Source organism: Rhinolophus hipposideros (assembly GCF_964194185.1).
Source record: "Rhinolophus hipposideros genome assembly, chromosome: 2".
Classification (NCBI taxonomy): Eukaryota; Metazoa; Chordata; class Mammalia; order Chiroptera; family Rhinolophidae; genus Rhinolophus; species Rhinolophus hipposideros.
The window spans coordinates 42,124,590-42,151,791 of NC_138048.1; the positions used below are offsets into that span (position 1 = coordinate 42,124,590).

Consider the following 27,202-nt stretch of genomic DNA (forward strand, 5'->3'; position numbering starts at 1 on the left):
AAAATTTAGATATCACTATGAGAAGATCCACATGAAATTGGACATAGGTATTTTTATCACCAGCTCATTATTCTGACATCCTTCAGTTCTGAAAGTCAACTATAGCTGTGTTAGTCTTTAGACAGACCACAAAAAATCCTAGGCTTAATCAGCTTAACAAAGTGTACAATTTTGAAAAAAAAAATTAAAAAAAAATTATACATTTTTATGTATCATTTACTTCTATGTATTTTATACATATATGTATATGTATGTATGTATGTATAAAACTTAGAATCTTCAAACCACACACTTCAGTCCTTTGCCTCCATTATTATTTTCCTTTAATAATTTTCATTAAGCAACAAGTACTAATAAGTAATCTCAACACTGAAAGCTTATTTTCAGGCTGGGTTGAGTCTATTTTCTTCATTTCCTCTGATAGTGATCCAGGTAGTCTGAATCTGATTCTAGTAAAACTCAGGTAAGTTAGAAGAACTCTAGCTGGGCATTAGACACCTCCACAATGATACTCATCTGTATTTGTCTGTATATGACTGCACGACTGCTCTGGGCTGAAATATTATTATGTTTGAGACCTAACTTTGATTTTTGTTCTAGCATTAATTTCTGGATCTCGTATCCTTCCAGATACAAAAGGAACATAGTACCACCATAGAATAATGCCAAGTAATGCTCATTCCACTCCCCCACCCACCCCAGCTTGGGAAACCAATCACCAATTCATACTTCCATTACATCACAGTTGGATTACAGAAGTGCTTTTAGTCTGACCTCTGCATGTCTCTTGCAACTCATTTGTAGATTGTCCAGAAGCTAGCAGCTGGACTTCATTTTTGTTCTAGCAGTCACCATTTTATAATGTTTCTCCAATTCACTACGAGTTTCACTATTGACAAGTCAATCCCAAACCTCAAAAGGTATTTAAATTTAGTGTGCTAAATCAGAGAGAAAATATTATCATTTACTTGCCATAAGTTCATGTCACTCAGCTACACTTTACCATTCATTCCCTATATATCAAAGGGGTATAATGATACTATTCTACCCCAGAAGACTAATGAAATACTTAGCAAAAGTAAATGGTTATAAAACACTTTTTAAAATCAAAGTGCTGTATTTTCTTTTAACCTTGCATAGAACTCTGGTTCAATTTTTGAGCCTTTCCAAGTCCCCATAATTCTGTGGTTTCATAATAAAGCAGGCAGATGGTTTAGTCTCTGAACATATGCTTTAAATGCCCATTTTGCTATTTCAAAAGAATGGACCAAATTGTGCCCTCAAATAATCACAAGAAACTTGAAGGAGGCTGCCTCTTGAAATCTGAGGACAAAACGTTATCCAGTGGGAATTAAACCTTTAAAAAACACTTTCTAAACTTCCTTATGAGCTCCTCCCTACATACTAAGGCAAACTGTATTTTTTTTTTTAATAAAATAGGATATAGTAAAGAAGAATCTTAACTAGCACAATATTGCATGGTTCAAGAAATAGATTAGGAGGCAAAATATAAGTTTTATATAGTTATATTTTAAAATTCTGATTCTCTAAAACCTTATGAGAGTCATTTGATTTAATTTCTGGGAGATTGCCAGATTTTCCTTTTTTATTATTATTGCTATTACTATTACTATTATGTGGATGCTTTATTGGTAAAGTACTTTGCAGTTATTAATTGGTTAACTTAGTTTAAACTATGTTTATGCCTTTGTTTTAAATCCATGTTATTCATTGTTATTACAACCCTAAAATGCTATTTCTCCAGCCAGTTATTCTCATTTTCAAAAACAGTTTGTTGTCGATCAAAGCACATTTTCTGGGTTTTCATAGGATATAAAATGCATCATGAGTGGATATATATGTTTTGATAATGCTGTTCACATAACCTAGCTGTACTTGGGAGAGTATCTCTGTTTCTTAATGTCTACATTTTATACATAGAATGAGGCTTTATTTCCACACCACACCACATTTTTATGTATTTAAATTTGGTTTTGGAAAAGCCTCTAAACAAGTTTCACTTATCTCACAATGTCCCCAAAACTCAGTAGTCTGATCAACATTTCAGATAAAAAGACCACACAATTGACAATAAGTATCTTTCGGTTATTACAGAAGCCCTAAGTTTAAGTAACTACATATTCCAAAACTGTAATGTCCCTTTAGAAATTCTGAAAAAGATCTAGCCTGATGCTAATGTAAAACAGAGTTTACTTTAAAAAAAAATAAATGCAATAGTTAAACCCAAATGTGTTTGGGACACTGTTAAGACAGTTCATAATTAACGATGTTGAGAACAACTCAAGAGCCTTAAATCAAGTGATAATTTTATACACATATCCACAAATATCTGAGCAAAGTTGGTAACTATTATTAGGGCAAAACATTAACATAATCTTCTGCTGATATAGACATAAAGTAACTCTGAGAAATCCCTCCTCCCTCCTTCTCATTTCTCTAACTTTCACAATAAATGCAGCACTGAAAGTAAATTCTTAGTCAACTTAGAAATACATCGAGCAGTATTCCAATAAACAACAAATTGATTTTAAAAACTCACCATATTAAAAATTTACCCCATCTTTCCCTTGCTTCCCCTTGTTCTTTCACTTTCCATGCACACACAATCACACTTACCTGCACAAGTCTGAAACATCAGTCTATATATATTTTTTGAAATGTACCGATGCATTTTTCTGTGTTTCTTTCTAACCCTCGGGAATGTTAAGAATTTAGGAAGAGAGCCACAGCTTAAGAGAGCAATTATTTGCCAGTAAATACTCAATTTGCTTGTCCTGTGATTTTTCTTCTAACTTGAATATTCAATAATCCGTCCCTGACTGCGTCACAAGCACAAAAAGTCTTTTCTCCAAAGGAGAACACTTTCGCCAATCAACCTTCAGCCATGCCAGGGCACAGCTCGTCAGGGTGATTTGTTAGCTTTAATTAATAATTCCTCACGCTGGCCATTTTAACAAATAACACAGTGAGACTGGGACGCTAGATGGCTATGATTCAGGCCGATAAAACTACAGTGGAAAGGGGGTGGAAAGGGGTGTGTGTGGGGAATTCAGACGCCGTTTATAAACACCTCTAATCATACTCTTTCAGTTTACAATATAGAGGACATCTCAGCTGAATTACCATGTTATGTCCACCAATTTGTATTCAGATGGGAGCCATATGTTCCTCCACTTTATCTGCTAAGGCCTCCTTGGTGCCAACACCACCATCGGGCAGACAACATTTACAAAAGAGGTCTCTAGCCTCCAGATTGCAAAAGTTTACTGCAGGGTGAAGTTGAGAAATCCGACATACACGGCACTTCTCAGGGAGCCGGTGTAACAGTCTAGAAACACGGAGGTAAGACTTACAAAGTGTTAGATTTATTCTTGTCCTGCTTTCTGATACCGGGCACTTCATTCAGTCTTTTAAAAAGAAATCTCATACCTCATCCTCAAAACAGTTAACAATAATGGCTTATTTGTTCACACATTCCACAAACATTTATTGAATCCCAACTATATGCTAAGCATTGTATTAAATGCTGAGATTTTTTTCTTTTAAACTGAGACTTTTCCAGTTAACTGTCACAATCCATATGGGGGGGGAGATTTTTTTTTTTTGCACATACAGATAATGTGCTTGAACAAAGCCATCAAACAGGTAGTGCACAAATAAAAATAAAGATTCCTAACACCACCTGTGTGGTTCAATGAAGTAATCAGTACTTGACAGCACACGAGTCCATGTGCAAAGGTGATGCTCGGAGTGAAAACAATGAATACTAACAGGAAAAAAATAGTTTTTCAAAGATTAGAAAACTTCCCTCAAAGTGACTAGAGCATGCAGAAACATATCAATTAGCAATGGTAATACAAAGGAAATTTTATTCATGTCCCTGATCTAATTGTGTGTGTGTGTGTGTGTGTGTGTGACTGCAAGTTAATTAATAATTGAAAACATATTTGTTGATCACCTACTCTATCCTAGGAACTAAATAATACTGGGGACCAAGAGATAAATAAAGCACAGCTTGTGTCTTCAAGAAGCTCACACTTTAGTCACTAGACAAAAGAGAAAACAAACATCTAAATAGATAATTATAATACAACATAGCAAAAGCAATGCCACAAATACGCCTAGAAGTACGAGGCAGGGCTCCTAGAAGTGGTGCATGGACTGTATCTAAAAGTAGAGTTGGAATATCATTGGTAGGAAGAACAGTCTAGGGAGAGGCAAACCTTTGAACCCTTTGTAAAACTCTTATTAGAATGACACTATCATTTAGGAACTATGGTATTTAAAGCATGATAATTTCAGATCCATAATGGTAAACATTTTGGTAAAAATGGTAAAAATAAATTTAAGAAAAAAAGGCTCCCCAAAACTGTAATATCTTGACATCATTAGAAAAGTATACACCACCTCCAGAACTAGAACAAATTGTGACAATATATGTCCTTCTTACTTTCAGTATATTTCAGTGTCTTAGGCTAACAGGAAACATCCATGACACATGCTGCCCTTTTTGCTTTTTTCCAGCTTATGTATCTTCTTTTAAAATGTACATAGTACTTCTGTTTTCATTGTACCATAAGATAAATCATATCTGCATGATCAGTAGGATGGAGAAAACCTACATCCATTTAGTGGTCACACGTACAACTCTTGCCAGAGAGTGCATGCTATATGGTACTAAGGGTGAGATGTTGAGAAAATAAATGATTCCTCCAACTTCCCCAAAAGGTTTTTTCAAAGGTCAGTAAACGCTCCTGAAATTACAAGGCAGCACAGAACCACATGTTACGGCAGCCCCCTTTTCCCTTGTTAAAACTGCATATAGACTCTTAGAAGGTAATTCAAAATTGTCTACATCTTTAGAAGCAGCGTGAGGTAGTGCTTAAATAGAGGGGAGAAGGAGTTGGAGTCATATAGGATTAGGTTTGAATCCTAGCTTGGCTGCTTACTATCTGTACGTCCTTGGTCAAATTAATTAAGTTCGCTAAAGCTCAATTTTCTTATGTCTAAAATGGTTTGTTGTGAAAACTGAAGAAGAAAATGTATATAAGGTACATAGCATAGCAACTAGCCCAGAATAGGAGCACAGTATATGGTGTTTGAAGTATTCAGAGTTAAAGCTTAACATCTACAACTAAGATTTACTATTTCTGGACCAAATGACACATAGATTATCTAAGCCTGCCTTAAACAATAAATATAAATAAGTCTTAGCTAAAGCAAATTGCGTTTGGTAGTCTGGTAGAATTTCCTTTGAAGATGTTAATAATATAGCTGAAACGGTTGTGTTTCAGAAAACAATGCTGACAGACAAAAAAGAGATAGATGACACAGGGATTTACCAGTTACAACTAGAAAAGACTTCTTCCTTTTCCAAGTGATTAATACATTACACCCCATTTGGTGGAGATGAAGAAGTTTATCTGAGACCCACATTCAGTATAACCACATGCTCTCCTCAGATAATCCGATGCTGTGAACTTTATTAATGACCAGCTAACTACCAGCGTTCTCCAGGCACCTTGATGCCCTCTTCACATACTTTGCAGTCGTCTCCAGTTCTTGACCTAAAGGAACAAATACCAGTGGGACACACATTTACTGATGTTGATAAGGTTGGTTCTAGGTGAAATGGGGTATTCCTTCATGGAGGAGTCATTGGAAGGGCTTCACCAAGGCTCTTCTCATTTCTTTGAATGTCTATGTGAATTTACTACTTTGGGGATTCTTTGGGCTAAGGGACTGTCTGGGGTCTCCATTATTGGTTCTCATTGTATGGCCTCTGGCTGAGATCAGGTTTGTCCGAGAAAACCAGCGGATGAGTTAATGAGCATAGGGACTGCCTGAGCCCTACTAACCTGTGTGGGATATCGTGGGCAGCTGGAGCTTTCTAGAAACTGTTTATTTCTCACTGGAAATCCTAACCGGTAGGAACTAAAATTGTGGAAGATAGTTCACGTACTCCCTCCTCAGGACACCTGCATTGTAACCACGACTTAGTAAACTCTTGGCCTGGTTGAGCCCCTTCTTCCTTATTAACTAATTGTCTGAGTCTCCAGTCTTACATCAGGAAATTTCCTCCACTGGTTGAAAATGATGACAAGCAGAAGTTATTACAGAAACAGTTCTAAGTAGTTGCTACTTTCTATAACCTTTTCCAAATAAGGTCCACATACTTTAGTTTCCAAACTCAAACATTTTTACATACACAGAGAAACACTTGATTCCTAAATGTTTTCCTAAGTAATAACTAGATAATGAAGGAGGGGAAAGGTGACTTAATTCCAGTTTCAAATTCAGATTTCTGTCTAAACCAGAATATCAGAAAGTAAATATTCTGAAATGGTTAAGTGGTGATTGATATAGTCGGCTGGCTGTACCAGGTTGAAGTTAAAAACTTTAAATTGTCTCAAAAGTTCCTTATCCCTTGAGGCACTGCTTTCTCGGCGAAAGTCTCCAAGCCTCACAACTGTGAAGACTAGGACCCCCTGAAGGAGAACAATGTTTCTTGTCAGAAACTAGTCAGGGTAGTTCAGAGAGTGAAGGACTCCAAGATAGTATCAGCTTTCCTGTGATCTTGCTATATGATTTGCTGTAAGTCATTTACTACCCCGCGTCTCAGTTTTCTGTCATCCTATCTCTGATGTCTAAATGACATCGTCAGGGTAATGTGGAGCAAATATTTTGATCATATCATACAGCATGTGCTGAAGTCCTCAATCCCAGGGTATCCAAATAACTACCAGTATCATCAGTAGAATGACACTAACACCCTGTACGATCTTAAATAACAGTATTGAGCACCTCAGTGTCGCCACTTTTTCAGCTATAAAATGGGTACAGTCACGGTTACATTTTTCATCAAATAGTGTATTGAAATGCAGAGACTATTGCAAAGTCTACTAAAATTTTTCAACAGAAGTTTCATAAAATGTAAAGAAGAAATTGACCAACATAAGCCACTAATGTGGATTTTGAAATATAGCAGAGAAATTGATTTCAAAATATTTAGGCATAAGATGAAGTGAATGTTCCAAGCACATTCACATACTTACGGAAAAAAGACTAGTAAAAGACAGGAAGCAATACGACCCTTTATTTGTATTGCTGGCTGCATTTTATGGTGGATCCAAGATCCCAGGAATGAGAAAACAGAATCAGGAAACGTGATTTTTAGCAGACTGTTGCACGATATAGAAAATAAAATGCATTCATGGATAGGTTGGCGGAAATGTTACACATGTGCTTCTGAACCAGAACTATATGAGCAGCTTTTCATACTTTTGTCCTGTTTCTGACGTGTCCCCTTAGAACCCCATCCCACTTCTCATTTCTCTCTCTCCCTTTTTTTTTTTTTTTTGTCCTTTAGTGGTAGGCCAGAATAATGACCAAAGGGAGGGGCAAAACAAACAGAAGTGGTCATTGTCGCAGGATCACAGAGCAGACGTGGCTATGCCCACCCACACAGTGGGTGGCTCATCAGCACGGCACCGTGGGAACCACATGGGCCTCTCGGGGAGGTCAGCACCCTTATGATGCTCAGGACTACCTGCTAAGGACTAAATGTGCACATTTCCTTACCCACTCACAGCACTGGATTTCAACACAATTCTGTGCTAGTGTTACGCTTAGTGAATGATCTCAGTGTGATAGGTACTATACAGGTTACACAAAAGTATAATTCCTTTCTACCTAAATTTCGCATCTGACAGGATTCTAAGGAGAACTCTGATTTTCCTACATTACTGGGTAAAATCTTAGGCAACTAGTAGATATGATAATTATATTTCTAATATTTTTATCAAATATATTTCTTTAGTTTTCATCTGTCATGAGAAAATAATATATCAATACCTCAATTATCCACATTGTCCTATTCATTTATAAATAAGCCTATCTTGATTTAACATGGTCAAGATCCTAGAAAAGAGAAAATTGAGCCCTTGGGAAATGAAAAAAGTTGCCATAAAGTACACATGATTGCCCAAACTCATCTGTATTTATCAGTGAGACTTTAGCCTGAAACCAATATATTCTCCCTTACTGCACAGTAACATCAGTTACCCAGACCTTCCCTTTGTGTTAGATGGGAAGATGGGACACTTCCAGAAGAAAGCACAATGGCAACTATCTGAAACCATTGTGTATCTCAAAATGAACAGGAGGCAGAGTGGGTAGGGGAGGGATGAGGTAGCCATGGCTGAGAATTACATATAGCTTGCCATCGTGTCCATAATTGAGTCCTGCAGAAATCGATGTGGTAGAGCTCTACACAGAAAATCATGTTCATAATTGTTAGGGGTTGAATTGCGTCCCCTCAAACTTCATATGTTAAAGTTCTAACCCCCTTGTATGACAGAACATGACCTTATTTGGAAATAGGGCCACTGAAGGTATCATTAATTAAGATGAGATCACACTAGAGTAGGGTGGGCCCCTAACCCAATATAACTGGTGTCCTTATAAAGGGGACACAGACATGTACACAGGGAGAGCACTATGTGAAGGTGAAGTGGAGATGAGAGAGATGCCGCTACAGGCCAAGGAGCACCTCAGTTGCCAGCAAACCAACACAAGTTAGGCGAGCAGCACAGAGCAGAGTCCCTCCTACAGCCAAAAGAAACCAATCCTGCTGAAACCGTCATCTCTTCCAGCCACCAGAACTCCGACACAATACATTTCTGCTGTTGCAACCACCCAGTTTGTGGTACTTTGTTATAGCAGCTCGAGAAAGTTAATACACTAATTATGAATAGGGAATCCTCAGGTAACGATTAAATCGTGATTAGAATACTTTGTTTAAGAAGGTGGAAAAACATAAGATCACTGAAGAAAAAGTGTCATTAATATGCTTTAAGTAAATAAACCATTTGTTGTTTAAGTGGTATCTAGATGACTACAATATATAAAACATTGTTTTTAATTTTTGCGAATGCAACAGGCCGTTGCCACCTTTACTAAAAAGACAAAGTAATATACACTCTACAGAAGACATTAAAGAAAGTGTCCCCAACCTCTTAGAAGCGTTTTGACTAGCAAAGCAGATAATGTGAATTTATTTTTATTTGTTTAAAATACATAGCCTAATGAGTGTGAAATGGTTACCAAGAGAAGTTATTATTGGTAGAGAAGAGGCTGCTTACTTAGAAGAGAACTGTTAAGAAATGGGACTTGAATCTAGATCAAACTTAAATAGGGATTCATCTAGATGAGAAGTTACAAACAATTCTAAGTATGTGGAATACTGGGGGAAGTAAGAAGAGTGAGGCAAAGCACGAGTAAGAGGGAAGATATGGAAACAGTAGTAGAGGGAATTTGAGAAGGCTAGCTGCTATTGACAGTAAAACAATCTGAAATGGGCACAGAAAATGATAAAAAAAAAAAAAAAAACTCTGGCAGGCTATAAGAAAGACAAGAGGGTAGCATTCTTCTTCTGAACAAGAATAGAGTTAAAAACATCTAGTGTAAGAATTAAGCTCTCCTTAAAAATAGTGCTTTGAATGCTTTTGTATGGAAAAGAAAGGCTGTACCTTGATTTTTCTTTAAAAGGATTCAATAGTGGAATGGAAACTTTTTTTTTCTTTAAGCAAAAGCTAAGCAGTTATGGCAGGTAGGTCAAGGAAGAAATACTTCATGGAACAGGAAACTATAACTTTATACAAAGTGTTCTCTGGAGAAGTTACAAAAAAAAAAGAGAGAGAGAGAGAGAGAAAAGAAACAAAACAGCCCCATAAAGTTTGTTTGTTGTGTTAAGTAGCTTTAAAATCCTACCTCTCCTAATTGTTCTTAACATTTTATTCAGCCAATTATCAAGTTAATTTGGGGAAAGAAAAATCAACTTGACTTTTTGACAGCCAAGTCAATCTAACTGGAAAATTCAAATCCTACAAGAATAGGACATAGGGAAAACTCTGCATAGCAACATTTGAATGCCAGCAGAAATCCATAATGACAGAATCACCTTTTTCTTCCTTTCCAAAGTTCATTCTCTCTCAAAAAAAAAAAAAAAAAAAAAAAGGCGATACAAATATACTCTTGGATGAAATGAAAAAATAAAGGAAGTTATTCACTCTTTATGGTAATAGGAAGGTTTGCTCAAGACAGTCAAAACTATACTTCTATTCTTCATAGAAACTGGAGGTGGCCCTGTCCACATCTCTAAAAATAACTCAATTATACCACTAAATAGAAGAATTGCAGTTTAATTTCATCTCTTTCTATGTTAATTCACAAGTCAATTTAATTATTTGTTTTATTAATTGGGGGAAATTTTAGCTAAGATGATAATGTTCAAGTAGAGAGCCAAAATGTTGAAAAAGGAAGGTGAGGGATATTTTTTATATAGGTATTACCTTTTCTTTCCACTGATTTCTAAATGATTTCTGCTATGGAAATGACTGCGCAGAGCACAAATACTTCTGGTGGATAGGAAAGAATGCTCTCAAAACTGAGAAAATAGTAAAACGAGTAAATTCACATCAATAAGGAGGGAAATGAGAAGTAAATGAGGAAAGGGATAATATTAAAGCATTAAAGAAATATTTTTGGGAGGAGGGCTTACTCAAAATAATGCTTCCTTAAACTTTCTCCTCTGAAGAGTAATTGAAAAGAAAAAGAAAAAGGAAAAAGAAAGGAAGGAGGGAAAAGGGAAGAAGGAAAGGAGGGAGGGGGGAGGAAGAATAAGAAAATAAAGTGACTGAGCATAAAAGCAAGAAAACAAGAAGGTGAGAAAGTAGGAAAGAAGAAAGTCATTTATGGAGGTACTACTCTCTCACCCTTCTTCTCACTGGCTGGCCCTCTAATCTTCCTTCCCTACTACCTACCCAAACCCAAATGTTTGGGACACAATTGAAACAGCTGAAAAGGGAGTGGGGGAGCAAAAGTTCTCCCCTCCATTGATGCTCACTGAGGCAACAATATCTGTAATTCAGTAGGTACAGGTGTTTCTAAGCTCTAGTGCACCTTTGAGAATAAATGAAAGTTATGAACCTCTCCAAGGGAGAAAGCAAGAGCGCATTTACAAATACATATAAAGTATACATATAAATATGGATATACATACATATAAAATATATTTGCATACATTTTTACAGGGCTCATATAAACTCTAAACTGATCTCTGCACTCTCTAACCACCCATTAGCTGGATGTAAAGAACCAATGGCTCTAGAATTGGAACCAAGCCAAAATAAAGAGGTGAGGATAGGAACTTGGACGAATGGAAATGAGATCTAAATCCAACCAACCAACCAACCAACCAACCAACCAACACATCCATAGAAAAGGTGTCTTTTGTCTCTAAGTCAACCGTTAAATTCTGACTCTTGTCAATGTTTTTGGAATTTAGAAGAGGAAAATACATGATTTGACTAATGAACTATTTAATAAAAATAAAGTATACAGCAAGATATAAATATTATAGTGATTCTACATGTTTTTAATCATTAATTTTGCATTCCTCACTGTTAGCTGCATCTGATAGTACACTGACATCTACTGCTGTCCTGGTTTTGAACTTCAGCTGTGACATATACAACAGCATTGAAAACCAACACTACTGAATACTGTGAATAACAACTCATCAGAAATAAGAAATGACATGGAGACGTGGCAAGAGATACCGAAACAAACAAACAAACAAACAAATTTTAGCATTTCAATAGACTGAATATGTTTGAAGACACAGATTATGCCTTACTGTATTGAGAATTGTTCATATTTGTTTAAAACATAATAATGTTTTTTAGAGCATTTCATAATCTTTAAATACCATAAGGTATCTTTAGTTTCTCTGATTGGGATATTAATTTTGGAAAGTAAATGAAAGATATATTATCTTTATTTTGCAAGTAAGGAAACTGAGGCTGTAAATGATTAAATGATATGCTGAATATCACATATTTAACATGTAGCAAAACAAAGACAAGAACTCAGGAAATTTGATAGTTACCCAGTAATTTTTCTGCTATCCTATACTGCACTCAAAAAATGTTCATCAAAGCAAAGAATAAACAAACAAACAAAAAACAAACAAACAAACAAAAATGTTCATCACACATAATTATTTAGGCACCTATGTTGTCTTACTTTGGAAATGAGAATAATGTCATATACCCTCAAATGAGTTCATATCCATATTTATTTCCTACATGGAATTTGTGGATGGAATACAGAGAAACAGAAAGTATATGAGCTATTTTAGAAAAGCACATAGATATATTTAAATATATATGAAGATGTATGGATACTCTGTGCATGTGGTTACATGCACATGTGTTTAAATTAATGTGTGTTTACTCATTCCACTAGAAAACAATACTGTCAAGTTAAGCTTTTACTTTATTATTAATCTTGCACTTAGTAGTGGCACATGTTCACAAATAATTTATAAATCAAATCAACATAAATGCATAAACAGCAAAGTAGAATAAACTTTGAGAAAAAAATATATAAATATACATATATCTACTTCAACTAAACTTCCTCTTAGTTTATAAGTGATCACTTAAATCAAATTTACTAAATAGAAGTAAAAACTAACTTTTTAGAAATTAATATGTTTTTCAACCTTATGTTACAATTAAATAGAGGCCCAAACTTAGTTATTGATAAAGTTTGACAATTCAATTGTCCTTATAGTTCCTGTTTTCACTTAGGAAGTCCCGCTTTTAGTTGGAAAATTCTATTTTTTTTAATCTGTGATATATCAGATGCAAATAATGAAATGATAGATTTTAAAAGAAATAAGATGATAGATTGCTGGGATAACCTAATTTTTTTCTTAAGGAAAAGGTGTACCAGAAATCACAATTCAGTGAATTTACCTGTATTTCTCTCTTTCTATCCAAAGCAAACCTAGCATCCCAGACATCAGAACCCACCTTGAGCAAAATTGTGAAGTGTATGTAACTTTGTCCCCAATCCCTCTTCTAATCTCTTTGACCTTGTTTCCTTTTGAACTTCTTAGCCCTCTCTTCAACCTTATCCAAAGATTTATTTCGGGTACCTTTTCACTAGGGTACTAGAACGTTTCTCTATAATTTCAGCTGTAAACTGAGGTCCTTATTCAATTTGGATTCCTATGATGGCATCCTGAGCTCATCTTGCCAACCCCTGAATCAAAACGCTGACATCTGTCTGACCAATTTCGCTCTGCCTTGTGTCATGCCTTCACTTCCTACAACAAACTCTTACATACCAGTGACAGACTAGAGAGTTTCCTATTTGTTGGAAGGTATAAGTGCATTTATCTCCCTGTAGATCATTTCTGCTAATATTTTAGCAATTCCATTTCTGTTTCACTCTCTCTTGCCTCCCTTTCCCAGCTGGGCTACCACTGTGGTTCTAGCATGATTTGTGGAGAATAAAGGGTATGGAGGAATAAAATCTGTACCGTAAGTCACACAGCCTCAGTGTAGCTCAGGCCATAATGGTCAGCTTGGTTTTTCCTGTGCCCTAGCTGTTCTAGTTACCACGTGAGGAAAAAACACTCTTTACCAAGTTCAATGAGATATATAGCGATACATGTTTAAATTCTTAGGAGAAAACCTACTAATAGATTTTATATGTATTCAAACTGACTATTTCCTTCTACATTTACAGCAAAAAAAAAAAAAAAAAAAAAAAAAAAAAGAATACCCAGAGTACTCTAAAAATATATAATGGAGCTGACCCATTCTAGAATTCATGTGTGAAAGGCAAAATAAGTACACGTCAAAATATCTACTCTCTAATACTTAGAACCTCCATTACATGACAAAATGTTATGTGACATGGAAAAAGGACTTCGCAGATGTAACAAAGGTTACAGACCTTATAATAGGGAGACAATCCTAGATTTTTCAGATTTAGAGAACTTGACCTTACTCACGTTCAGAACCTAAAACTTTCTGAGGTAAAACAACAACATGCTGAAAACAAATACTTTTATAATCAACTGAAAATGATTCTCACAGTAAAGGGTAAATTCTCAGCAGGTTATACATAACCGACTTTATAATTATATCACAGTATGAAATAATATGAAAGAAAACAGGAGAAAAAACAAATATAGTGATTAAAAATTCTTGTAGAAACAGGATAAATGCAGTTAATATTTTTCCCCCATAGAGATTGAAAATATATTGAGGTGAAAATTACCAACACCACACTTTGCAGCTTGCCTTTTGTATTCTGTGAGGCTACAACAGGAAGCATAGTTCTCACTGGCCTGTTTAAGAGCAGTGCATAATGGAGTAAGCCCACCGAGAAAAAACACTCACCTTCCTCTTCTTTTGAATACCACATTCTGTTTCCTACAGGTCCCAGAAAACTTACTAAATACTTTGGTCATTTTATAAGGAAATATCATATCAGATAAGGGGCTCTAAGGCTCACGCACAGCAAATTAATTCCCATTTTATGTCTGTCCTAATTTAATATTTCTAAAGGAGGTGGATAATAATAAATCCCGCCAACTCTCTTTTTTAGGGCTATTCAGATACAAAGTAAACCAAGAACATTTTAAAATGCAATCTCAGAAAAACATGCTTTGCTTAACCTTCTCTCCCTCTTTAAAAAATAAGAAAGGCATGATGTTCTTTTTTTTGTTAATTAATTCATTTTAGACAATTCCTTAAATTTTCATTTTAATAAATTTTTGTGTGGGTGCATTAATTACTTTCAAAGCTGCTTTACAACTGTTACCTATTAAAAGCCTTTGTTAGTGAATAAAAAAAAAAAGAAAGAAAGAAAGAAAAAGAAAAAAACTTCCAGCATGCCCCCTCCCTTCTCCATTCTGAGCAGGTCCTTGCTATCAACTGCTGGAGTATGCTCGCTTTGCACCTAGAGCTATAATTATTTTGCTTTAATTTTACAAAACCTTTTGTTCCATTCCCACGAGCCCACCTGATCCTTATATTACACTCGCTCTATTAAAACACTCATGCAGAACAAAGCATGGCTGTACTGATTCATAAGTAACTTTTTTTTTTTCCTCAGGAAAACGCCACTGGCCCTATAGGGTTCGAGACATAGTCCTAGCAATTTTCATGCGTTAGAGAGAGAGAGAAAAAAAGTTGATTCAGAGTGTTGTACTCTTCTTCAACATCCTTTCTTTGCATTGCTGTTTTTGTGTTTTTTTAAAAAAATATTTTGTTATATTTAATTTTACTCTGTAGCAATGGAAGTGATGCAAGGTTGAGGACGGTGGGTATATTAAAGGATTGTAATCATGTTGAAATTTCTCTTATATGGCTAAGATCTTTTTAAAATCACTTTTTGTTGCCTTCTTTAATTTTCCTCCTCTCTCTTTACTCCACCCCTTTTCCTTGAGATCTTGCAACACATGTGGGCTTTTGGCAGAAGAAAATTGCAGTGACTCATCAAGAGAATTGTTTGTTTGCTCTGAGGAGCACCCTGAGGACCCTCTGGGCTGCACACGGAGCCCTTTGATCCGAGGAAATTTATTTCTTCCAGATGTTTTCCCCACAGCCACCTTTCTGCAATGTCCCTCTTCATTATGTAGCGTAAGAATAAACATTCAAGACCCACGGCTTTGGCATACAGCTTTCCCAAAAGGAGTGTGACAGGGAGTTGACATTTGATTGAGCCATTGGGTTCTCCTTGCCTTAGGCACAACGATGGTGAAAAGTTAAGACTTAGGAAGGCAGAATTGGGTCTCTTCAGGCAAGTGTCCTTAGAATTAAGATAGAAATTATGTGAACCTGGCCAAAGAAAATATACAAATCTGCAGCCCATTGTTCATGGACCTCGCCTTACACAATCCTACAAAGGCTTCATGCTTGCATCTGTCCAATTGTTCCATTTAAAGTACAAAGAGTGGACAGGAAAGTAAAGTATTTGGACATTTCTCATATTTTCTCGGTCTCACTGAGGGTGCTAGAAGAAATGAAAAGGAAGAACAAGGCAGGAGATGGAGGGCAGGTGCACAGGATAAAATGGTGTGCTGGCTAAACAATGTCCCTCCCAAATGATGGCTATATCCTGATCCCTGGAACCTATGAGTGTTATCTTAGGCAGCAGAACAGATTTAAGCAGATATAGTTAAGAATTTTGAGATGACGTGATTATCCTGGATTACCTAGATGGCCCTCAAATGCAATCCCATGTATCGTTCTAAGAGGAAGATTTCCAACAGACACAGGAGGAGAAGTCAGTGTGAACATGGAAGCAAAGATTGAAGTGATGCAGCCACAAGCCAAGAAATGTTGGCAGACGCAAGAAGCGGGAACAGGCAAGGAAACAGATTCTCCCCTAGAACCTCCAGAAGAAACACAGCCCTGCCAATATCTTGATTTCAGTCCAGTGATACTGATTTTGGACTTCTGGCCTCCAAAATTGTGAGAGAATAAATTTCTGATGTTTTAAGTCAACAAGTGTCTGATAATTTGTTAAAGCAACCATGGGAAACTATTACAGATGGTAACTGTTTCAAGACCCTATTGTTCAGCATATTCCTGAAATAAACAGTACAAGGTTGGTGGTGTGGGAACGAGTGGAAAATAGGGTGACAAGATTTGAAGGAAAGTTCTTTGTGGAGATGCTGGAATTCTTATGGAACTTGTGATCTACAAGTTGAGAATGAAAATAGGACAAAGAGAGTACATGCAGGCATTTAACAGATTATACAGACTGTGAATGGAAAAGCTCCAATTTTCTAAGACTAGCTTGCATATTGTATGTAGGACAAATCAATCATAATTTCCCTTTAAAATAAATGTTTATATATAATACACGTGCATTACCAGCCATTTTTTCTTAAATCTATTGTCAGTATAAGGAACTTTAATGGCAATTGACTTGGTACGTACGTATTATATTTGGCACATGTATACTATGCTATAAAAGTGAAGAGCCTCCATCTGCACTTGAAGTAACTTTACTATAGCTTTTCAAAGACAATCGATTTTTAAAGATTAACCTAAAGATTTACCCATACCTAAATGCAAGAATTCTTAAATAGGTGTATTAAAACAATAACTTAAGTCTGGAAAAGTCCAACAGCAAAATGACTATTATGTAACCAAACCACCCAGTTTATCACTTTCTCTAGTTCATTATTAAAAATCTACAGTAGCTGCATCATCAAAAAGGATAAGGAAACCTTCTCAAGTCCCATAATTCTTTTCAGCTGGGCTTTCCAACAACCAAACCATCAATCATCAGGATCAACATGAGGTCAGTACACACAGTCCACTGATAACAGAGGAAGAAATGAAGTTCTCAGGAGTCTAAAGAGATTCTGGATTAATCAGTAAATGAGAAGAACTGAGAAAATCAAGTAGAAATGTTGCCTCTATTTTTTAGGAATAAGTATACCTTTGAAAAGCTAATAGAGATTGAATTTTCCTTTTGAGGATAACACTCTAATGACAGGATATATAAAAAATGGTCATATATCTTTTGCTACTTTCATATAATTACCACTGAGTATTCATTTGACAGTAGGTTAAAAAAAGAAAGAACACAATACTCTATTTTTTTACAAAATAAACAAATGATAAACTGATTATTAGTACAACAATTGCACAGAAGAAATATATCTCAGCACATTCAAATTAGTAGGAGGCTAAAAAAAACAAAAACTCGTAGTTATCCCTATGTACCTACATTTGAAAAAGCAGGTATAATGAGAATCTTAGTATATGGCCTTTTCCATATCCTAACACTACCACTGGACCCTGGCCACTCAAGGTTTCAGGACTTCAGAGTTTCACTATCTGGAGTGAGGAGCAGTCAGTATAAATTCCACCTGCATATTCCCCTGTGTGGGGACAGAGCCAGGAGTGCAGTGTCCAGGCTCTCGCCCTCACATGGAAAGGTGCTGGCTCAGGTAGTAAATGGCCATCAACTGTGATTGGATGGCCATCAGCGGTGGCTAGTTGGCCGTCAGCTGTAACCAGTGAGCCATTGGCCTCTAATATAACTGCCGTGGCTACGCTAGCAGCAAATGGGGGGCTAGCAGCAGATGGTTGCTGAACTAGCAAGCGCGGATTGCTGTTAGCACGGAGGATTGCAGTTAGCAGGGCAGATTGCAACTAGCAAGTGGGGTTGGTTGGTTGGCAGAAAAGCGGACGGCAGGTTGCGGATCGTGTGGATCCTATTTCCTGTGTCTCCAACCGAGCCACTAGCGAGACAATAGTAGTATGACTCCCCTGTCTATGGCTCCATGGGTGTTCCTTTTGGCCTCACCATGTCCTGCGTTCTTATGTGGGGAGCGGGACCAGAGACCCCACATGACACCCTGCATGACACCCTGTTTTATTTTATTTGCTTCACCTCATTGTTGTATTTACTTCAATACCATTTACCTCTTATCTTTGGAAAAACAGATTGTATATCTTTGTGTTGTGTAAGTTTTCACAGAGCCACATAATTAGTTTTCTTTACTCATTTATTAACCCTTCCAACAACCCAGAGGACAACTGTTAACGTTCCCATTGATTACCATCCCACCTGTTTCTATGAGTTCCCAGTTGGCTAGGAACGTGTGTTCTTTTTAACTAGCTCCCCTTAGCTTTATGACACCAGTAAGTTTTTGAGGAGTAACGACTTGACATATAATTCAAGGTATAGGAGAATGGGTGGGTAGGATCAGTGGAAATTGGCCCATTTGGTTCTGCAGACATTGCCATAAAACACTGAGTGTTAAAGAGACAAAACATAAAAGAATTTTGAAAAATCCTAATACAAAAGTACCTTAACTCCTTTAGCATAGATTATGATCCTAAAAACTAATAACCTGTACTTTTTCATAACAAATATTCTGTACCATAACAAATACAGGAGGATGAGTTTAATATGATATGGTGTGTTGTGAGGGAGAAACGGTTGAGATGAAAAGGGCTTTAAATATCAAAAGTTAAGGACATTAGGGAAGATGTAATACAAATACAGGTACCTTTCAAATGAGCAAGGGCTTGTCTTTAGCATTTTAGGAATCATGTTTTTGGAACTTGAGTTTATCAAAGTCCCATGTTATCAGTCACTTAGTATAAATTTTCCAATAAACATCCCTTAATCATGCACTTAATTAAAACCGATAGATTTATACTGTCCCTTCAACGTGGTCAAATTACATACATGAAAATGTAAAGTTAATACTTTTTTTCTTTGAAGCAATTCAGTGAATTAAAGAAGAAACTTGTAAGGAATAAAACCAGATGTTAAATTCTGGATAAAAATGTTCTACATTAATAGTTGTCATAATGTGTGTTGGTTATAGATTACTGTATATATATTTTCTTAATAAAATGGGATCTTCATCAAATACAGAGGTCATAAAGTCTTCCCATAGGGACTTTGAAATCACCTAAACCAATCCCTCATTTTACAAATAAAAAAATATGTGAGTGTTTTAATAAACCCTATTTACGATTTGTATTGATACAAAATGACTGTTAAAAAGAATCAGAAAAAGACTTAACAGAAGATTGGTAAAGGAGAGAGAAAAAAGAAAAGAGATGGGCTTTTTCACTGGAGGAGAGCACTAAGCTGGGATGCATTCTCTAATACACATCCAGGTTTTTGCTGGAGATAGGCTTAAATATTACAAAGATGGTAGCATCCACTTTTAAAAGAATTGCTTAGATTATTCACATATAAATAGTTGAGACAGATTTACCTCTAGGGAACCCACATGACTCATCATAAATAAACAAACATGTTCTGTATTTCTAACATGGTAACTGTCCATTCATTTATATTGCATATCACCTCTCAATTTGCCAGCATATGCAAATTGAAGGGAAACAGAATGGCCATTGTTAAAATCTATTTTAAAACAAAGATTATCTCATGAAAACAGAGAAAATGTGAATACTATTTAGAGTTATATAAAGATAAATTTTAATTTTGAAACTTGTTACTAAAGGACATATAAACTTGCTAAAAGTGCAGGCTCGGACTTCCTGGGACTGAACCTTGTCTTTGCCACCTACTCTACCTTGGGCAAATTTATTCCTCTCTATACCTTAGTTTTCTCACCAGTAAAATTGGGATAACAATAGTGACTATTTAAGAGTTGTAGTGAGAGACAGACCTGGGGCAAGATGGTGGAGTAGGTAAATGCTGTGTTTGCCTCCTCCCATGACCACATTAAAATTACAACTAAATTATAGAACAATCAACCTGGAGAACCACCTGCAGACTAGTTGAACAGAAGTCGTATAACTAAGGATATAAAGAAGAAGTCATGTCATGACTAGTAAGAGGGGCAGAGACACATAACTGGCTGGCCTCACACCCACATGTGGTCGTTGAGAACTGGGAGGAATAATATATTGGCTGTGGAGGTCCCCCCAGAGGCGTGAGGGGTCTGAGTCCCACACTGAGCTCCCCAGCCCAGAATATACTACTGCCAGGAAGAGAAGACCCATAACATCTAGCTGTGAAAATCAACTAGGATTCCATCTGTCCAGGTGAGACAGAAGGCTGCTGAAACCCAGGCACCACACAAAGGACCCGGGACCCACACAAAGACTCTCTTACTTCCCAGGCACTCACCCTGGGCTCTGGCAGAAGGACACAGCTAGGGAGGCACCAGAGACATACAGGGAGAAACTGAGTTGTGTGGCTTCAGTGCAAGGGCTAGAAGAATGGCTGCCATTGTCCCTGTGTCAAGCCCTCTTCCTGTGAAGCTGGTGGTCCAGGTGCCATCTTTACTGTGTTGAGTGCTCCCCCCACACAATCGAATCTGAATCTTCATCAGCCTGGTGAAATCCACTCTCTACCCTGATAATTCCCTAGGACTCCGCCCCACCCAACTCACACAGTGTAAATGCTCTTTCAGAAGCAAACAGCCAGCCTCAGCTTGCAAGCTGACTGAGGCACTTTTGGCTACCAGCAGCCATCCCCAGCCCAAGGTGATATCTTTCTTGGACAACTCTAAAGGGTCCATGCATCCCAGGTGGACTGCAAACGGCTTGGTATGCCCTGAGCCTTTTGCTGAGTACCCAAGACTCAGCACTGGTGCCAAACCTGAATCTGCATTAACCTGCTGAACACCGCTTGCCCCACCCAGGTGACTCGCTGAAACCCCGCCTTACCCAATTCACTTACCACACCAAGCTCTTTCAGCAGCTGAGCCTTACAGGCAGCTGGTAGACACTGACAGGCTTTGGAGTGTCTTGTGCCTTTTGCTGAGGTGCCCCAGACCCGATACTGGTGGGAGCCAACCTCAGTTTGCAGCATGTACTCTCCCATGCACCTCCAGGTCCAGCACAGGCAGCCACCTGCGTGTCCAGGTCCAGCACACACAGATTGCTTTGTAGCTCCTACCAATTGGCTTTGGGCAAGTCACAGGCAATGGTAGACATTGGCCTGCATGGCAGCCCCTCCCAAAAGGCCCCACAGCCAACACACATGGAGATCAGACCACAGCAGAGCACCACCTGATTAGTACCAGAAGTGGCACACACAAGGGGTAGTCTCGGCAAGCACCAGATCCCAATGAAGTGAATCCCGCTCTGCTGGGTCGGCCCCCACAAAGCAGCTCATATGCCGTGGGCGTGGCCAATCCTCACAGCCAGTTAGCCTGAGGGTCAGTCTCACCCACTAACAAGCCAACATCAATCAAGTCTCGACTTCAAAAAGGCGGGCACACACATGCCACACAAGGGACATTCCCAGAACACCCAGATCAAGTGATCAGAGACATAGCACCACTGGGCCCTACAGGGCATCTACTACATAAGGTTACCAGGCCAAGATGGGGAGATGTAGGAGATCTACATGACATATGGAAATAAGCACAGAGAGAGTGAAAATGAGGAAACAAAGAAATATGTTCTAATTGAAAGAATAGACAAAAACTCAAAACACAAAAAACAAACAAAAAAAGAACTAAATGAAATGGAGGCAAGCAACCTACCAGATACAGAGTTCAAAACACTGGCTATAAGAATGCTTAAGGTACTTAGTGAGAAGTTCAACAAAGAGATACTAAATATAAAAGAAGACCTAGAAACCGTAAGAAAGAACCAGTCAGAAATGAAGAATACAATAACTGAAATGAAGAACACACTAGAAGAAATCAATAGCAGATTAGATGAAGCAGAGGATCGAATCAGTGATTTGGAAGACGAGATAGCAGAAAACACCCAATCAGAATAGAAAAAATAAAAAAATAAAAATGAGGATAATTTAAGGGATCTCTGGGAGAACATCAAGTGTAACAATATTCACATCATAGGGGTACCAGGAGAAGAGAGAAAGCAAGCGACTGAGAACCTATTTGAAAAAAATAATGACTGAAAACTTTCCTAACCTGGTGAAGAAAACAGATATACACGTCCAGGAAGTGCAGACAGTCACAAAGAAGATGAACCCAAAGAGGCCCACCCCAATTTAATCATAATTAAAATGGCAAAAATGAATACTGAAACAAAGGCTCTAATAAGAGACAAAGAAGTACATTACATAATGCTAAAGGGATCAATCTAACAAGAGGACATAACCCTTGTAAACATTTATACACCCAACAAAGGTGTAAAAAAAAAAAAAAGAAAAAGAAAGAGAGAGAGAGATGACCCAAATAAAGAAAATCAGAAATGAAAGAGAAATACAACAGACACCACAGAAAAATGAAGGATTAAAAGAAAATGCTATAAATAATTATATGCCAACAAATAGGATAACCTGGAAGAAACGGATAAATTCCTAGAAACTTAAACAATCTTCCAAAACTGAATCAAGAAGAAACAGAACATCTGAAGAGACCACTTACTACTAATGAAATTGAATCAGCAAGCTAAACACCCCAGCAAATAAAAGTCCTGCATCGGATGTCTTCACAGGTGAACTTTACCAAATATTCAAAGAAGAATTAACACCTATCCTTCTCAAACTATTCCAAAAAATTCAAGAGGAGCAAAGGCTTTCAAGCTCATTTTACAAGACCACTGTTACACTGATTTCAAAACCAGACAAAGACATTACAGAAAAAGAAAATTATAGGCTGATATCTCTGATGAACATAGATGCAAAAATCCTCAACAAAATGTTAGCAAACCGAATTCAGCAATACATTAAAAAGGTCATACATTATGATAAAGTGGGATTTATTTCTGGGATGAGAGGTTTGTTCAAAACCCACAAATCAATTAACGTGACATAGCATGTAAACAAAATGAAATATAAAAATCATATGATCATATCAATAGATGCAAAAAAAAGCATTTGACAAAATCCAGCATGCTTTTATGATAAAAACTCTCAGCAAAGTGGAAATAGAGGCAACATACCTCAACATAACAAAGGCCATCTATGACAAACACACAGCTAACATCACACTCAATGGGGAAAAGCTAAAAGCATCTTCATTAAGCTCAGGAAAAAGACAAAGATGTTCGCTTTCACCACTTTTATTCAAAACACTGTTTCCCCGAAAATAAGACCTAACTGGACAATCAGCTGTAATGCATCTTTTGGAGCAAAAATTAATATAAGACCTGGTATTATATTATATTATATTATATTATATTATATTACATTACATTATATCATATTATATTATATATTATATTATATATTATAGACCTGGTCTTATTTTACTATAAGACCACATCTTATATTAATTTTTGCTCCAAAAGACACATTAGAACTGATTGTCCAGCTAGGTCTTATTTTGGGGGAAGCATGGTGTCAGAATGGCTATCATCAATAAATCAACAAACAACAATTTTTGGTGAGGATGTGGAGAAAAGGGGACCCTTTTGTATTGTTAGTGGGATTACAAATTGATACAGCCACTATGGAAAACAGTTTGGGGATTCCTCAAAAAAATTAAAACTAGAACTACCTTATGACCCAGGAATTCCACTTCTGGGTATTTATCTGAAGAAATCAAAAACCCCAACTTGAAAAGATATATGTACCCCTATATTCACTGCAGCACTATTTATAGTAGCCAAGATATGGAAGCCACCTAAGTGCCCATCAATAGATGGTTAGATAAAGATGTGGTACATATATGCCATGGAATATTACTTGCCATAAAAATAAAATCTTACCATTTGCGATAATACGGATGGACCTAGGGTATAATGCTAAGTGAAATAAGTCAGACAGAGTAAGCCGAATACCATATCATCTCACTTATATGTGGAATCTAAAGAACAAAATAAATGAACAAGCAAAACAGAAACAGGCTCAGACACAAAGAACAAACTGATGGTTGTCAGATGGGAGGGAGCTTGGGGGCTGGGCTGAGTTTATATATAATAATAACTTCATAAATTATATAAATGTCTAACCACTATATTGTATGCCTGAAACTGATAAAAAATATTGATTTTCAACAGTAATTTTAAAAAGAACAAATAAAAATATAAACGAGATGTAAGAACAAAATGAGAGAATTTTGCATATAAATTTCTTAGAACGGGACTGGTACCTAGCAATTACTCAATAAATGCTAGGTGCTACTATTTATATGCACAATCCTGTTAAACACTGGCAGGGGTAAGGATATAACTATAGATATGTCATTCATGAGATCTGTTTTATGTTTTGTCTTTCAATTTGTTGCCTAGTTTCCTTTATGCCAGTATTTCATCTCAGGATGAATAATGACATGGTATGAAGAAATGCCTCAGTCTGGTTTGCTTAGATGTGTTGGAGATAGGGATTATTATCCTTTTAGAAGGAATAAACTAAAAGGTAGCACTCAGGACTGGCTTAGAGCAACTGAGAGGCAACTTCTAGAAGGCTAACAGGGCGGAAAGAGGGAGCAGGAGAGGCTTAGCTTAGCAAGAGGCATAGCTTCTCATGCAGGGGACATTAGAAAACACAGGAGAGGAGAGGAGCAGATGCTTCAGCAAGGGGCTGCCCCCCTTATGTGACCCGGGTATCTTATGTGCATCTCAAAGCAATTAACCTTTTACCGTGTAATTATCCATTTACACATTTTATCTCCTATAACATAATAGTGATCTACTTGAGGAGAAAAATTGTTATGTTCACTTTTGTTCAGTAGTTGCTCAATAAAATATTCACTGAAAGAGTGACGTAACCAGTTAGTGAATAACAGCTACTCCAATGGGGGTGACTGGTTAGTGGTTCCCAAAGGGAGAGCTAAGGCTCTCTCACAGCAGCCTACACAATAGAGGGAAGGGCTGAGGTAGAAGTGACTGGCTATTTATGGTCCTGGCAATGGATCTCTGATCTCTGTGCTGGGGATAATGCTCTCAATAAGCATAAAATATTTTTGAACTGTAAAAATGTGCAAATTTTGTGTGTTTTTTTAACCATAAATTTCTTTAAAAATAATTCACAAATATTTATGAATCTACGATGTAGCACTTTATAATTCAGAGGAACTATTTAAAAGACTAGGTGCAATGTGGGGTACATAATCAGACTGATAAAACATGGCAATAGTCTGAAAGTAAACTCAATAAAAGAGTCCTAGATAATATGTCATGGGATATTAAAGAATGAGTAATCACTTATAGCTGGGGGAATCAAGGTAATTTTAGCAGAGGGATAATACTTGAGCTGAATCTTGATGTATATAATTTAAATCTATGAAGATAGACCATTATACCATAATCTAGGAATTGACAGATGTGCAGATGTAAGTGGAAATATCTGTGAATGGGTGACATAAACATCAAAGGCATTCTCAACTCACAGTATTGATACATATGAAAAGCTGGCTATTAGTTGATAAACTGTCCCTGTAAATGGCAATCAGTCCGGTAAAAAAAAATAATAATGCCCCTTCAAAAAGTCCATGCATTCATGAATATTCATTCACTCATCCATTCATTTCTTCAATCTAATATGAGGACTTAACTAAGCATCAGACTCTGAATTGTGCTGAGTGCAATGGATATCATGGTGATCAAGACAGAATAGGTCCTCTGCCCAAGAAGTATATTCAGATAATTAATTTAATAATTACAATGTGATACATTCTATGTTAGGTGAAGTACTAAATGCTATGGAAATGCATACCTGTAAGCTATTTATATTTTAATTCATTCCAGAAATATGGTAGAACTATATTTGAACAATATAAAGTGCTAGTGGTTTTTACTGACCTTGAATTTCTTCTGATTTGGTCTTATTTTCAGAGTAAATTGCCACATGTGTGTCTTAGGTATATTAATTGCTTTTTTAAATCTTGCATTTTGAATTACCTATCTAATTATGAACACATCGAGCACAAATATTATTATTTTTGTAATTTATTTAAGACTAAACACGGCAGCATTTTTCCTACCTCCATGTTTCTTTTTCTGTTAAGACACATCTTTTATTATAAATGACAGCAACCCATGAAGATGATGGTGATGATGTATGAAACAGAAAAAAACATGCTTTCTTTTGTGCGATTATATCTACAAGACTGAAAAAAGTGAAATCTTGTTTGGACTGGTAAATTGAACAAACACAACATAGAAGTCACAGAGGAAGTAATTATAGGCAACCTCAATTCTTATCATTTTAATAATAAAAGGTTCGATTTGGTGTTTTTGGTGAGGTTTTTCTTTAAATCCAAACTACAGTTTATACCCTATAACAAGTATTTCCCTCAAAATTGTAAACCGCACAGTGGGTCTTCTTTAGAAACCAAAATTCTAAAGTTATTAAAGCAGAAAGCATGCTATCCTCCTTCATTTCAACTCTAAGGGAGAAATAAAACTCTTTTTTTCTTCTTTTCATGAAAAAGTGTAGTTAACTAGAGCTGCCACAGGCTAGAAGCCTAACAGGCTAAAATACTAAATGATCCAATACGTAGGACATTTATCTCGCTGGATTTCATCTAGTTCAGGCTGATGGCTTTGTAGTCTAAGCGGTTCATAAAGACCATTAATAAACTGGGCAAATAACATTTTATGAGGATTGAATGGAAAACAATGAACAGAAATACACCACTTCTCCATTGCACAGAATACAATTAAATATAATTATTAAAAACAAAAACAACAACAATAACAAAAACATCCCAGCAGCTGAATGTCTGCCACATCAGTGAAAGATGTAATCGGTTCAAGTGTCTTAAATATGGTGAAAATGTCCTCAGGGCATTTAAAAAGATTTCATTCTCAGGGCAGGTGTGCTGTGTCACTGTCATTTAAGTGCTCTTTGTTTAAGTTTTCCCATCAATACAATAAATTATATGTGCATGTTTGTGTTTTAGAAGTATATACATTTTTGGATTATCACATGGAGC

The 27,202-nt window shown here is 36.6% G+C and overlaps 1 protein-coding gene across 32 annotated transcripts in view; it reads right to left on the reverse strand.

Moving 5' to 3' along the window:
- ZBTB20 (zinc finger and BTB domain containing 20) overlaps positions 1-27,202 on the reverse strand; it is a 755,798-nt gene that overhangs the window by 406,506 nt on the left and 322,090 nt on the right. For 5 of the 32 annotated variants that reach the window (XM_081027942.1, XM_081027914.1, XM_081027916.1 and 2 more), the window contains exon 1: positions 2,638-2,842. The exons of 25 other annotated variants lie outside the window; for them this stretch is intronic. The gene's annotated coding sequence lies outside the window, so the exon portion shown is untranslated. Of the gene's footprint in view, positions 1-2,637; positions 3,037-27,202 lie in introns of those variants that run through there. 2 more of the 32 variants (XM_081027927.1, XM_081027952.1) reach the window with 2 other exon arrangements.